Source organism: Lynx rufus, unplaced genomic scaffold (assembly GCF_022079265.1).
Source record: "Lynx rufus isolate CCGP_SWC_20201006 ecotype Redwood Valley unplaced genomic scaffold, mLynRuf1.p SCAF_20, whole genome shotgun sequence".
NCBI lineage: Eukaryota > Metazoa > Chordata > Mammalia > Carnivora > Felidae > Lynx > Lynx rufus.
Window position 1 is genome coordinate 15,882,802 of NW_025814835.1, and position 14,965 is coordinate 15,897,766.

Below are 14,965 nucleotides of genomic sequence, written 5' to 3' on the forward strand. Positions count from 1 at the left end.
CTGTCTCATTTTATGGAAGCTAAAAGGCTCTCAATACCATAGACACAAGTGTGGGTGCCATGATTTTTTTAGCGTCAAAATGCAAATATTGGGAGAAGGCCTGTGTGCTGCGATGTCAAGAATACCAGAGTTGTTCTTTTTCTACCACACCATTTCTCTCACAGATAAAATTTGCTGATTGTTCCACCCAGTTCCCCACTAATAATCAAAGGCTTTCAGGATTCGAAAAGAAAAGAATTTATAATGTCAAATGTTCTAAATTCACATCAAAGTGGAATGACAAACAGAAGTATTTATTTTCCTAAAAATAAAACAAATGCTCCTGGAAGAAGTAGCACAGACATCTGTCATACGGTTGGGGGAAAGGCACAAACTTGCAAGAGAAAATAATCAAAAAAGGGAAGCTGACCTAGAGCTGACTCTGCAAAACACTTCAGGAAGTGCTATGCAAAGGGAGGCATTGATAAACCAAAGTGATATATTAATAGGAGTAAAATAAGAGCCGTATTATGGGATCAGCTCATGTTAATCCAAATCAAAAATATCATGTCCAGGGATCTCCTGAGAGCATTCATCTTGGTGATTTATATAATGAACTTTCAAATGTCAAATGTGAAAGTTTGGGTGCATTTTGCATACACACCATAGATTTCCTATTTGCCCTGAGACTAATAAAAAATAGTTATGAATCTCCAATTACATGGAGGATTCTTTATTGAGAACTGACGAGGGGCACCTGGGTGGCTCCGTTGGTTGAGCGTCCGACTTCTGCTCAGGTTATGATCTCACCATTCCCAAGTTCGAGCCCTGCGTCTGGTTCTGTGCTGACAGCTCAGAGCCTGGAGCCTGTTTTAAATTCTGTCTCCCTGTCTCTCTCTGCCCCTCCCCCACTCGTGCTCTCTCTCTCTCTCTCTCTCTCTGTCTCAAAAATAAATAAATATAAAAAAAAATTAAAAACCGACGAGAAAAAATCAAAACTGTTCTCAAAAATATTTTCCTTGGGGCGCCTGGGTGGCGCAGTCGGTTAAGCGTCCGACTTCAGCCAGGTCACGATCTCACGGTCGGTGAGTTCGAGCCCGGCGTCAGGCTCTGGGCTGATGGCTCGGAGCCTGGAGCCTGTTTCCGATTCTGTGTCTCCCTCTCTCTCTGCCCCTCCCCCGTTCATGCTCTGTCTCTCTCTGTCCCAAAAATAAATAAACGTTGAAAAAAAATTAAAAAAAAAAAAAAAAGCATTTTCCTTGCTTCCATTCAAATACTTAGCAATAAATGCTAGAAAATAATGGACTAGAGAATTTAGGAAATTAATTCATTTTAAACATTTAATTTATAATATTTTTCTCAACTACTTCTGTATTTTAAAAATAGCGGAGACAAAAACAATACACTTAAAATGTATGGGTATATGAGGGTTTTAAAAATATGCTATGGTTGATCTGTAAATGAAATTTTTATTTAAAATTCAAAATGGCTTTTTTGGATACAGTTTATTAAAGCAATTAATTTGGTTGTTTTACTTGTGCATCGAATGTTTTGCAATTGAGTAGTTACTATAATTATGTCATTACAATAATTATGCAATTACTCTCTGTAATTATATCATTTAATTATATAAGTATGCTTACAGGAATTAGTTGTATAATTAGAACATGTAATTACATAGTAAAATAGAAAACTGTATTTTAAAACCTACTAAGTTGGATATATTGGCCTATTCCAAATTATAACATTCAATGTCCTAAGATTCTTTATCCTGTATAAAATTTCTTAAAATGTTTAAAAACTTTTTATTTTGAAATAATTACAATTTTTCAGAAAATCCTTATTCCTTTCATCCAGATACCAATTCAAGCTTTGCTAATTGTCCAATTATGTCTATTTTTGCAAAATTTTCCAATCCAGGATCATGTATTGCACTTAGCTGTCATTTCTCTTTCGACTCCTCGAATATATATGTATGTATGTATGTATGTATGTATGTATCTATCTATCTATCTACCTACCTGCCTACCTACCTATCTGTGTATCTATATCCATCTATCATCTTTCTCACTCTCAATCTATCCATCTATCTTATTCAAAACCGGACTCCACATGTGAAATGACACCGCCAATTCCAACTAAAAACTCAAAGTTCATTCCAGCTTTCCTCCTTTTTCAGATGTATAAATACCTTCTAGATGAGAAACTTGACTTTCACTATCCTCCATGTATTTACTTATTTGCTCACCTCTAGAAGAGTCCCTCAGTCCTTTCTTGGCCTCCATGATATTACTATATCAAAGGTTACAGATCAATTATTCTGTAGAGTGACCCTCAGTTTGGGTTTGTCTGATATTTCCTCATGATTAGATTCAAGCTTTGCATTTTTGATAGGGATGTTCCAGAATGATTCGGTACTCTTCTTCTTATGCCCTTTTGGGGATGTAGGGATTTCTTTGTGTTCCATTACTACTGATGTTAACTTTAAGCAGTTAAATAAAGTGCTGTCTGCCGATTTATCTTTTTCCATGTGTAATTATTAAATATGTGGAGATACTTGGTGCTTTTTAAATATATCACTTTGTATCCTAATTTCATCTACTAGTTCATCAAAATTCACCCAATAAATAGTTCATTGAAGAATCTTGACTGAAAATGTATTATTATGATAGCACCAGGTGATTTTCATAATTATCTCATTCTTTCTACATTTATTTTTTACCATTATAAGGAAGAGCTTTATCTTATTCACTTATTCCTTTACCTATTTGTATGAATATAATTTCATAGATTAGTAAATATTGCTAAAAGTTATTGTGTAAAATCCATTATCATTATTATTTGTTTTCATGCTCAAATTATCTCAGATTTTGGCAAGTGATAGTTCATTCAAACTGAGTTCTGTTCTTTTCAACAGATTTCCATCAGCTTTTGAGCATTTCCCTAGTATCTGCCACAATAACATGTTTTAGGTTCATTTTGTACTTTGCCTACTACCCCTAGACTCAGTCATTTCTCTAAGGAGCCTTGTTTTCTTCTAATAGAGAATGATATTTGGAAATGGAGACCTTAATGCTAGGTGTGCTCATTGTTACTGCGATGTTGCTAGTCTCAAACCATCTCAATAAACAAAGCCAAGAAAAAAATATGCAAACATATATACAAACACATACAAATATATTTTACATATATATATATATATACACATATATATATATGTAAGGGCATATATACATACTGCATGTGTATATATAGTGTATATATACATATGGCATGTATGTATAGGGCATATACACATGTTGCATGTGTGTATATATATGTATATGTATGTGTATATATATATAGTGTATATATACAAATCGTGTGTGTATATTATAGTGTATATGTACACATTGCGTGTGTATATATAGTATATATGTACATATTGTATGTATATGTGTATATATACATACATATTTAATGACCTATAGTTTACAGTGATTCTTCCAATTCAAATCCAACACATCAAAGTTTATTGTCCCTTTTCTCACTTAAGAAACACAGCTCTTATTATCCTTGATATGTATACTAATATACTCGATCGCCTCTTTATAACCAATCTCTGACCCTTCCTAGGGACTGCCTTGCTCGGCTGCCACTGACCATTGCTGGACTGCCAACCAGCTGTTTTTTCACATGGGCCCAACTTCTTGTTGGAAGTCTCTCCCCTTGGCCATCTTTGCCAACAGCTTAAATAATCTGTCCAAAGTTGTACATGGCTCTCGTAAACTTCATCATAAACTGCCATGTTCTACCTTGACTATTAGTATAAATGTCTATGTTGTCAAATGGGCCATAAAATCCTCCTAGCAACTATTAGATGTGTAATAGATTAGATGTGTAATTAGATGTGTAATAAAATTAGAATGTCTGTATGTTTTAATTGCATGTATTATTCAATGTGTTTCCACAACAAGCAATAATAATAGGATTTGGAAAATTCCAAGGACTTCTGTGATACTTTTATCTTTATCGTGATACTTTGAGCAGATGTAGCAACAATTTAAGTTATTCTTATATACCTAGAAAGAATGAATAGAAATGAAAATTGATGACTTTAGGAATGAAGGGGAGGAAGTACAAAAAATTAAGTTAAGGATTTATCTGTTTAGAGATATTGACAGAATCATGACTATCAGTTGTAGGTGGTATCAACCGAATGGCAGAGTATTAAAGAACTGGGGGAAAATTATTTTGCACCCCAATATGTACAATACATCTGTGCTATGAGAAGATACTACATGTATGCAACTAATCTTATAAATATATCCATAGATTAAAATAAAACTCTTTGACATTTTGGAATCACAAGCATGTTTTTTTTTTGGGGGGGGGACAAAAAAAAGAAAAAGAAAAAAAGAAAAGCCATATACTGTAGAGGAAGGAGCACAGGGTCTAGATGCAAGGTCTAGGGCTGACTCATGGAGCTGTATGATCTAGGGAAAGTGACTTGATCTTTTAAACCTCTGTTTCTTTGTAGATTAAAAAAGGGATAGTAACACTTACTTTGTTTACTTATGGGAAGACTTGATATTTTATGTGAAGAGGGCAAGCACAACAGGAATGCTCAGTAAAAAGTTATTTTATAATTAAAAGTCCTGTAGTAGGTTGTAATCAAGGTAATAAAAATATGAATTTAGGTAAATAAAAGGTGAGAATAATCATGTGAAACTACAAAGGTGAAATTCGTGCCCACTTTCCCAGAATTCAGAAGAAATGTTATCAAGGCTAAATTAATTCCATAAAGTAGTGTCATCAGGAGTTAGAAATATCAAAAATACTTGTTGAGGTCATTAATGTATTCCCTTCAAATAGATGACCTAAAGTGTTTCCTGTAGTCTTAACGAACTCTATGAACATTTCATCACAGATAAGACCATGAATGGGGAAAAATGATACTGACTTTGGGAAAAATTAGGTAGGAGAATGTAAGAAGCTAAACACTGAATCAGAAGTTACTCCCATGGTGTTTTGTCAGTGCTATTGAAATTTTTTCCACATTAGCTCTTTCTTACAATTGGTGATAAATGGATCGAAATTGTTACAGTTAATGACAGAAACCAAGACAGCAGAATTACTGGTGACATTTTATATAATTACATGTAAATTCCACATATATAAATAAACTGATTCCTGGGACTCCTGGCTGGCTCCGTTGGTAAAGCAGGTGACGGTTGATATTGGGGTCGTGAGTTTGAGCGCTGCATTGGGTATAAAGATTACTTAAAACTAAAATATTAAAAACATAATTAATTAACCAACTAACTACTAATTTATTCAGAAGTAATTTATCTGGTATGGTAAAGTCTTCAGAATACAGAAAGAGAAAACAGATTAAGTAAATAATGTATCTGAATAACCCAGATAGATGTTGCAAAGTCCATCATATGGAAAAAAAAGAAAACAAAAAACTCCTTTGCACTGTCACTAGAGGTCCATTAATGAACCCACTTAATTTTCCCCAACATTACAGTAATTGAATCTCCCTGTCTACAGATTTACACTGAAGGTAAGTAAGGGAGAATTCATGGAAGCCGACTTCTTGACGGAAACTGAAACTGTAGATGACTGTTTACCACTGATGGAATGAAAACAAAGTAATTGTTAAAAGTAGCATTGAGATCATTAAAATGCACATTAAGAAACCAATCTGCAATTAATAGTAAAATTGTAAGTTTAATTATATGTGCTTAGCTCCTGTTTTCGGATGTTCGTGTATTACAGAAAAGCAAATGCTCCATTTCCCGGGATGTTAAAAGTACTTCTTGGCCAGCTTAGGTATTACTGATTTGCTGTTCCTGTTTTCAGTGAGCTTCTAAGCAGCTGTGTAGAAATAATTTTTAATGGAATAATTTCACCCACTTAGGCTTTTTTTTCAGAAGTCCTTTATCATTATTGATTGGTCAGGGAAAATGACTATGTGATCTCCTGGGGGCATCAAGGACTATAGCACAGTACTGACTACTGAGAGAATGACACCTGAAAGAATGACACCCTCATAAAACAAAGATTAATTTTTATGAGTTGAATGGGGTAACCTTGATATATCTGGATTGTTTCCTCATGTGGAATACCTCCTTTTCTGTGTCTCGTTTTAAAGGAAGTGCTATTACTGTTTACAGTATTCCGGGGCACGTAAAGTATTATACAAACCCTGCAAACAGTATATACACACCCTGTTTTGTCAAAGTACTCTTTGGCTTTTTTTCCAAACAATCGATATTTGGAAGTTTTCTTGACAACAGATAGGATAAAACAGAGGAAAATCAAATGTAAATAAATGTATGTGAGGAAGATACGGGGAATCCCCAGGAGGTAGACATTAGAGTGGCCTTGTACTGTGTCCAATTAACAAGTTCAAATTCTTCTTCACCGTGTCCCTTTCTTTTAGGATTCTGGTGTGAGGCAGGAGCTACTGTAGTTCTTCACGTCATGGCCCATGTGCTGGTTGGCCCTTTGGGGGTGGGGCCACAGCGGACCCGAGGTTCCTCTAGCTCCCACCCGATTTCTTCTTTTAGATTCTAGGTGTCCCGGGTCAGGTATTTGGTGCTAATTTGTCCATTACTCACAGCATCAAGATTGAAAGTGGCAAGAGACAGATCTGGGTTCCTGGTAGACATCGTGATGCCAGTTTTTCTCTGCGGGTTCCAGTTTTTTCCTGCACTACTCCAGTTTACATCCATCTTTCCTTCCTGACTCCAGCTCTGCTGACTTCAGGCCAAACACTAGATGCAAAAATAACTGCTTTGCATAGGCCACTTAACTAGTCCCCATTATTGTGCAAGGTCTAGTCCTTATAATAAAAGGCCGATTCTATATGATTAATAGAGGCTCTGCTTTTCTGACCAAAACTGATACAGAACTACAGCGATATGACCAGTAGAATATAAGCATGATGGTGGCAGAGAACTTACCTGTATTTTACTGTTTCTTTAGTGACTAGAACGCCGTCTGGCATAGTAGATGCACAAGAAATATTGTGGAATGACTTGCGACCTCCACGGACAGGACTGGAGAAAGAGAAGAGAAGCGATATGAGAAAACCAGACAGGTTGGAAAGCTAACCATAGTGAGGACCATGTTGACATTGCCCTTACTACAGGACAAGGTAATGCTAGTGACTCTCAATGCCTAAGTCACGCTATCCATTATTAGCTTCTAGTCACACACAAGGCTACAGAGAATGTGCCACGTGGCTAGTGCAAATTAAGATGTTCAGTAAGCATCAAATACACGCTAGGTTTCAAAACTTAGCAGAAAGAAAACAAGAATGTAAAATATCAAATTAATAATTTCAGTGTGGGGTGCCTGGGTGGCTCGGTAGGTTAAGCATCCAGCTTTGGCTCAGGTCATGATCTCACATTCGTGGGTTCAAGCCCAGCCAGCATCTAGCTCTGTGCTGACAGCTTGGAGCCTGGAACCTGCTTCAGATTCTGTGTCTCCCTTTCTGTCTGCCCTTCCCCCGTTCATGCTCTGTCTCTCAAAACTAAACATTAAAAAGAAATTAAAAAGTAATTTGAATGTTGATTATAAGTCAAAGTGAGAGTATTTTGGATATATTGAGTTAAATATATATTGCTAAAATTAGTTTCTCCCAGTTCTTCTTAGCTTTTAATATGGCTACTAGAAAATTTAAAATTAAGTATTTGGCTGACATTATATTTCTATTGGACGGTGGCTGTCTAAGTAGTTCTTTAGTAGAAATTTCTAAAATCATTGCAATTTATAGCAGCCTCATTTGCTGACAGGTGAAACCTGATGTCTTAAAAACATATTCTCATTTATTATTCTCATGAATTCTTTGGTCTAGCTACTGTTTACTGGTAAGGAAAGAGATCTATAATGGGCAGAGGCACTTTGGAAGATACATATATTATAACAGAAAAACCCTTTGGAATCATGAGCCACATCTTTTAAAAACTTTTGCAACTGGGGGACCTGTGTGGCTCGGTTGGTTAAGCGTCAAACTTCTGCCCAGGTCATGATCTCGTGGCTCATGGGGATCAAACCCCATACCAGGCTTTGTGCTGACAGCTCAGAGCCTGGAGCCTGCTTCGGATTCTGGGTCTCCCTCTCTCTCTCTCTGCCCCTCCCCTGCTTGCTTATTCTCTTAAAAATAAATATTAAAAAAATTAAAATAAAAAAATAAAAACTTTTACAGTTGATTTCGCCAGTGAAAGTACAGGAGCCCTCTTAGCAGCCTTTCTCCATGGAGGGTTGGGGTGGGGTTCTGTACTCGCAATGCAAATGCACTAGAATGAGGCTAGGGGTTACCTTGGGGCTGAGAAGTGGAGAGCTCAGACCCTGCACCTGTGGCCCTCGATCTGTCATCCCCAAGGTCTTGGAAGCCACAAGGCCACAGTGTTGTGGCCCAAGCTTTTATTGTGTAGCTTGTTTATCACGGTCCTGGCCTCCTGCTCAGGTCTCTATCATTCCCCTCCAAGGACTTGGGACTCTGACTTCCTTCCACTGCCCTCTTCTAGATTCTACTAACAATTTGAGCAGAGAGTTCCTCAGCAGCCTTGTGTCTTACTACGGCCACAATTTCCACTGCAGCCTGCTTCAGACATTCCTAACTACCTCTGAACCGTCCCCTCCATCCTGTGTTTACAACCCTTGGGCAGGCACCTAGCTAATTCTCATTTACTCTCTAGGCTTCTTCAGGCAGTCCCTGAACCCTTCTCGCTCATGTTCTCCCCACTCCTACAGTGAGGCTGGAGAAGACATTTGTGACATGTTCACTCCCACAGGAGAGTATTCTTGATGCACTCTTACAGTATGCTTACTTGTTTATGTAGATGGTAAGTGCCTTGAAAAACAGGGATCGTGTATTCCCGAGAGCACATCTTCATAACCACATAGTACCTGCTGTCTGATTATTATTATTCCATACTTATTTTTAATTCATGGAAACATAATTCTGTCTCACTCATTTAAAGCATTATAGAAAACAATTTGCTTCAGAAAATGTTTTGAGGTTTATGGTGTTTTCTCAGGTTTAAAATACATCCTCCTCGCTCCTTCTGATCTTTCATAATTGAGATACTGGAATGTTTATGTCGTTCAATGTCCACTTCAAATTTTATCTTTGCAAGAAGATTATAGGACTTTCCAATCACTTTATTTTGGATTAGAATTACAAATATGTATGCCTCAAGCTAGCACTTCTGCCCTTATTTCTATTATGTAAGTCAGCTTCTGATCACAAGACAGATGGATGTGGTCTTTTGGAGCATGCATTCACATGGTTATTGTTTGTTCATTATTTACCCCAAGTACTTAGCTCAGGATCTTTAATGTTTGCTTATAAATTACATGCTGGATTAAACTACACTGGAATAATGTTTAATACTCATACTGATAACATACAAGCAAAATATTGTCTAATAGAGATTCTTATTTTGTGTTAATCTGATTTGTAATTATTCAGTGAATTCATCAATTTTCTTTAACATTGATTTGTCAGATTGTCACGGGATTTTGGTTAATTTCCAGAATTTTGAAAAAGTTTAGTTTTATATTTTCCCGTGTTCCCGTCCCTTTTGTGGAAGAGTAGAGTTTTCTAAATCTTTACTTCATCACCCTGGACATGCTGTCTATTTCTTTTCAAACAAACTTTGATAGTTTCTGCCTTTCAAGTAATTTGTCCATCTTGCATAAAGTTGCTTATAATATGGCCTTATTAATTCTTTTGGTATCTGTAGAATTTGTAGTGATGTCACCTCTTTCAGTCCCAATATGGCTGACTTGTATTTTCTCTCCTGTTTCAATGAATGACCTTATTATTTTATTGATTTTCTCAATTGTTTTTATGTTTTCTATTTCATTGATTTCAATTATAATATGTATTATTTCCTTTATTCTACTTACTGTAGGTTTTCTTTGCTCTACTTTTCCCTCTAATATATTAAGGTAGAAGTAGAGGTTATTGATTTGAAACTTTTCTTCTTTTGAATATAAGCATTTTGTGTTTTGAATTTCTGAACAGTGGCATCCCACAAATTTTGATATGTAGTGTTTCATTTGTATCCAATTTAAAAGTTTCAAATTTCCCTTTGGATTTCTTCTTTCAACCATGGTTTACTTGAAATGTGCTACTTAGCTTCCAAATATTTGATTGTTTTCTACATATCTTTATGTAATTGATTTCTAGCTTAATTCCATTTGAATAGAAACATACTTTGTATTATTCAAATCAATTTAACTTTATCGCGTCTTGTTTTACACCCAGAATGTGGTCAATCTTGGTAAACATTTCACGTGTGCTTGAAAGAATGCACATTCTGCTGTCAGTGGGCAGAGTGTTCTATGAATGTCAGTTAAAACATATTGGTGGTCAGGGCTGCATAGTCTTTGTATACTAACTGCTTTTCTAACTGTTCCCTTAGTTACTGAAAAGGGGGTATTGGAATATATCAGTTGTCTCTTCTTGAATTTTGCAGTTCTATTATTAGATGTATAAATGTTTACCATTGTTATATTCACTTGGTAAATTTACCCCTTTATAATTATGAAACGACCCTCTTTATTCCTTTTAATAATTGGCTAAAATCTACATTGGCTGGTAGTAATGTAGTTACTTCATGTTTCTTTTGATTTGTGTTATCATGGTATATCTTTTTCTATTACTGTACCTTTAATATATGTATATATTTATTTTTAAAATGGGTTTCTTGAAAAGAGAATATAGTTGGGTCTTGAATTTTTATCCAATCTGAGAATCTCCACCTTCTAAATTGAAGTGTTGATGTGATTTACAGTTCATGTGATTGTTAGTATGGTTGCATTTAAATGTACAGTTTGCAATTTATGTTATGTCTCTCCTAGTTTTCTTTGGTACTTTTTTTCTTCTTCTGTTTTCTTTTGGATTGAGTGCCAAAAGAAAAAGTTGTCAAACCACAATTCCATATCTAATGAAAATGTTCAAAAATGAGGGTAATTTAAAGACATTTCCAAATAATTAAAAGTTGAGAGAATTCATCACAGGATTGCATTAAAATACTAACTGAAGATTTCTGGAATGAAAGGAAATGATCCTAAAACACACTTATATATGCAAGAAGGATTTAAAAGCATCAAAATGTTGAATATGTAAGTAAATATATTATTTTTTTTCCTATTTAAGCTCTTCAAAAAGATATAGCTATGTCTTTCATGTCAAAAGTATAACACCACGTTTTGGGGTTCATAACGTGTGTAGATGTGAAATATGTGACATTAAGATTCACAGTTGGGTGATAAATGAAATTATATTGCGGCAAAGGTGATTATCTTCTTGGAGACTAGTACACTATGAGCTCTAAGTCCAATGCAATATAACTGTACACTCTAATCCAAGAGCTACCACTTAAAATGATACAGGACAGGGGCAACTGGGTGGCTCAGTCAATTAAGTGTCCGATTTCGCTCAGGTCATGATCTTGCGGTTCTTGAGTTCGAACCCCACGTCGCGCTCTGTGTTGACAGCTCAGAGCCTGGAGCCTGCTTCCGATTCTGTCTCCATCTCTCTGCCCCTACCCTGCTCACGCTCTCTCTCTCTCTCTCTAAAATAAATAAAAGTAAAAAAAAAATTAATAAATAAAAAATAAATAAAATGATACGGCACAAAAATAGAAATGGCCAAAAAAAGTTTAATATCATTAGATATCAGGAAAACATAGATTAAAATTATGAGGTACATTCCATGCCCACTAGAAAGGCTAAAATTAAAAACACTGACAAGAGGAGTTCATCCTCCAGCTAAGATGAACTCACAGAAACCATATAAACTATCCCATGTGAAACAACTAAAACACAAGACAAAATATTGAAACATATTTCAAGACACTAAACACTGGGTAGAAAAAGGCAGTGATCACTGAGAAAAGGAAAATAAAGAAGGTGAGCCATACAATTGCTAACACATACTAACCAGAGGTTTCCAAACCTAGACTCAGGGAAAATGAGGCAGTCACCTCAGCTGAAAAGATAAACAAGAATCTGGAGAAGCCCAAGTGGCCAATATACATGTTATTGGGAGACTCAAATAGTAAGAGAGAAAATATATTTAAAGAGATAATAGCTAATTTTCCTTAAAAATTAAGTTATAAATCCACATATCCAAGGAGTTCAATGTCCCTGAGCACAGAAACATGAAGGAAAGTATACGAAATCACACTATACTCGAATTATTTAAGACAAGGGATAGAAAGAGAAGCTGTTTTTAAAAAATGACACACACACACACATACAGAGAAAAAGAGATTAGAATTAAAGCAGACATCCTCTTGGTAGGAGTGGAAACCAAGAGATAGTGGCACACCATCTACTGTGGGGAATAAGCTTAGGAATTCCCTGAGCCTCACTGATGGGTTAACAAGGCATAAAGAATTAGAAAGCCATAGGATGTTCACACCCAAGTTTGGGTAAACAAAACTAGGTAAGTAAGAATAGGTAAGGTGGGGCAAAGGCCCCAGTATAGGACAAAGGTATATGAGGTAAACAAGATTAGATAGATATGCAGGGCAGAAACACCCCCCAACTTAGTACTATAGCAGAAAACTGCTTTCACAGGAAGGAAGGACCTAATTAGGTGAACAGGTAAATAGGACTATAGACTCAGCAAGGTGAAGTTGCCCAGAGCGGAGCTAATTGCAAAAGAAAGGTGCCTTGTTGACCCTGAGGTAGCAGGCTCTGTCTTTCTTGTCCCCTGGACCAGTTGAGGTAAACAGAGGTGGGGCCTCATGTCTGCCTTAAACAACCTTCCACCCCAGGGTTTTGTTTTGTATTAACCAAACCCCTAACCACACATATCTTCAAAACCCCCTTTCCCTCACGCCCATGAGTTGATGTTCACAGTTTCATTGTCTCTTTGTGCACGTCCATCACCATGTTTGTAAGCCTTCTTATCTAATAAAAATAGAGCAAGGACCCTTACTTGGGGCTCCTGTCTTCTCCCAGACATTAGCCATCTCCCACATTTTTAATCCTGCATCCCGCTTTCTTGCTGGACAAGAAAGAACTCTAGACCCAGAGTCTGTGACAATCTACAAAGTACCAAAGAGAAAAACTGTCACCCTAGAATTCTATACTCAGCAATGATGGCTTTCAAAAATATAAGCGAAATAAGATTTTAGGCGTGCAAAAGCTGTAAGATTTTAGCACCAGAAGACGTGCCCTAGAATATATAAAGGAAGCTCTTCAGGAAGAAGAAAGAGATACAAAATGGCAATCTAGACATGCACAAAGGAATGAAGAGCACTGTAAATGATACGTAAGTGAATACTTTTTTAAATGTTGTTATTTAAATACTTTTAAGATGTAACTAACTTTGTAATATAAGTACCAACGTGTCATGAAGCTTACACTATGTGGTGTTTGCTGAACTTCTTGGATCTTCTATTTTTAATGTTTATTTATTTTTGAGAGAGACAGAGAGAGTGCGAGTGGGGGAGGGGCAGAGAAAGAGGGAGACAGAAGATCCCAAGCAGGCGCTGCCTCTGTGCAGACAGCAAAGAACCTGATGTGGGGCTCAAACTTACAAACCGAACTGTGCGATCATGACCTGAGCTGAAGTCAGCCACTTAACCGACTTCAGGCACCCCTGAAGTTCTTGGGTCTTCAACTTAATTTCCAAATATGGGAAATTTGGGGAATATTATTCCTTGCGATGTACTTCCTGGCCCATCTGCTCTCTCTTCTGAGACTTCAGTTACACATACATTCTACTCCTTGACACTATGTTACAGGTCACTTAGCTTCTGTTCATTTTATTTTTAATATTTTTCTCTCTGGTTTTCAGGATGAATGATTTCTATTATTGCATTTTCTTATGTCTTCAGTCTAAGCCCATCTAGGTGTGTTCCACCTCCCTGAGAGGGTGATAGAGTCTATCCTCAATTGCGTGCCATGTGTTAAGGTGACCAGTGATGCGGGTGGCAAAGAATTACACAAAGAGCAGAACAACAAGCAGGATGGTTTATTCATTCTCCAAAGGAGAAGAAGGTCCAGACATTGAGAGGGATGTCTGCTCTGAGCTTTGTTGGTCTGAGGCTTTTATGGTTTTTCTTTTCCTTAAGGATGTGAGGGGGTTGCAGCTGTGCCCATGGTGGGTGTGGGGAGGGGGTCGATCTTGGCGAGGTAGATTCTTGGCCAAGAGTTGGCAGGTTTCTGGAGGGGCTCTGTCTGGAGCTTGTTGGGATGTGGGTTGTGGTCAGGCTAGAGAAGAATATGGTTTTTTGAAGTTTATTTTATTTATTTGGGGGAGGGTGGGGGAGATGCAGAGAGAGAGAGGAAATCCCAAGCAGGCTCTGTGCTGTCAGCACTAAGCCTGATATAAGGCTCCATCTTCTGAACCGTGAGATCATGACCTGAGCTGAAATCAAGAGTCAGATCCTTAACCAACTGAGCCACCCAGGCATCCCGGGAAGTATATGTTTCATGGTTGTGGTCTACTTTCTGAGAATGAGGGGCACCATGACTTAGAAACACAAAGAGTTGGGGCCAAGTAAGGACTCTTTTGAGTTTTGTCTGGAAGCTAGGCTGGGGTGGGGGGGTGGGGCTTGACTAGAACCCTTTCACATTGTATCTTCACTTTTTGCCTTCACAATTCACCTTCTCTGAAGATCTGGAGAGAATTTTATTCAGGCTACATTCATGTGCTGCTCAGATGTACAAGGGATTAATGCCCCCAAGGAAGATCTCAAATAATCAGATAGGGGAGGTGTTAGATAACATGCATGTTTCCTGTACTTCAGATAAATAATTCAGTGAAGGATCTTGCTTTACTTCTTAGGAGGTCCCATAAGAACTTGGTCCTCATTTGTAATTTGCCCTTGTATTGAGCTCTCCTGACTATGTCACTCTCCTGGCTGCTTCATTTCTTCTCCTTTAGATAAACTCCCCAATAAATCCTTGTTTCAGATTGTGTTGGTTCCCCAATAGAACAAACAACAGAACTACAGAGTTT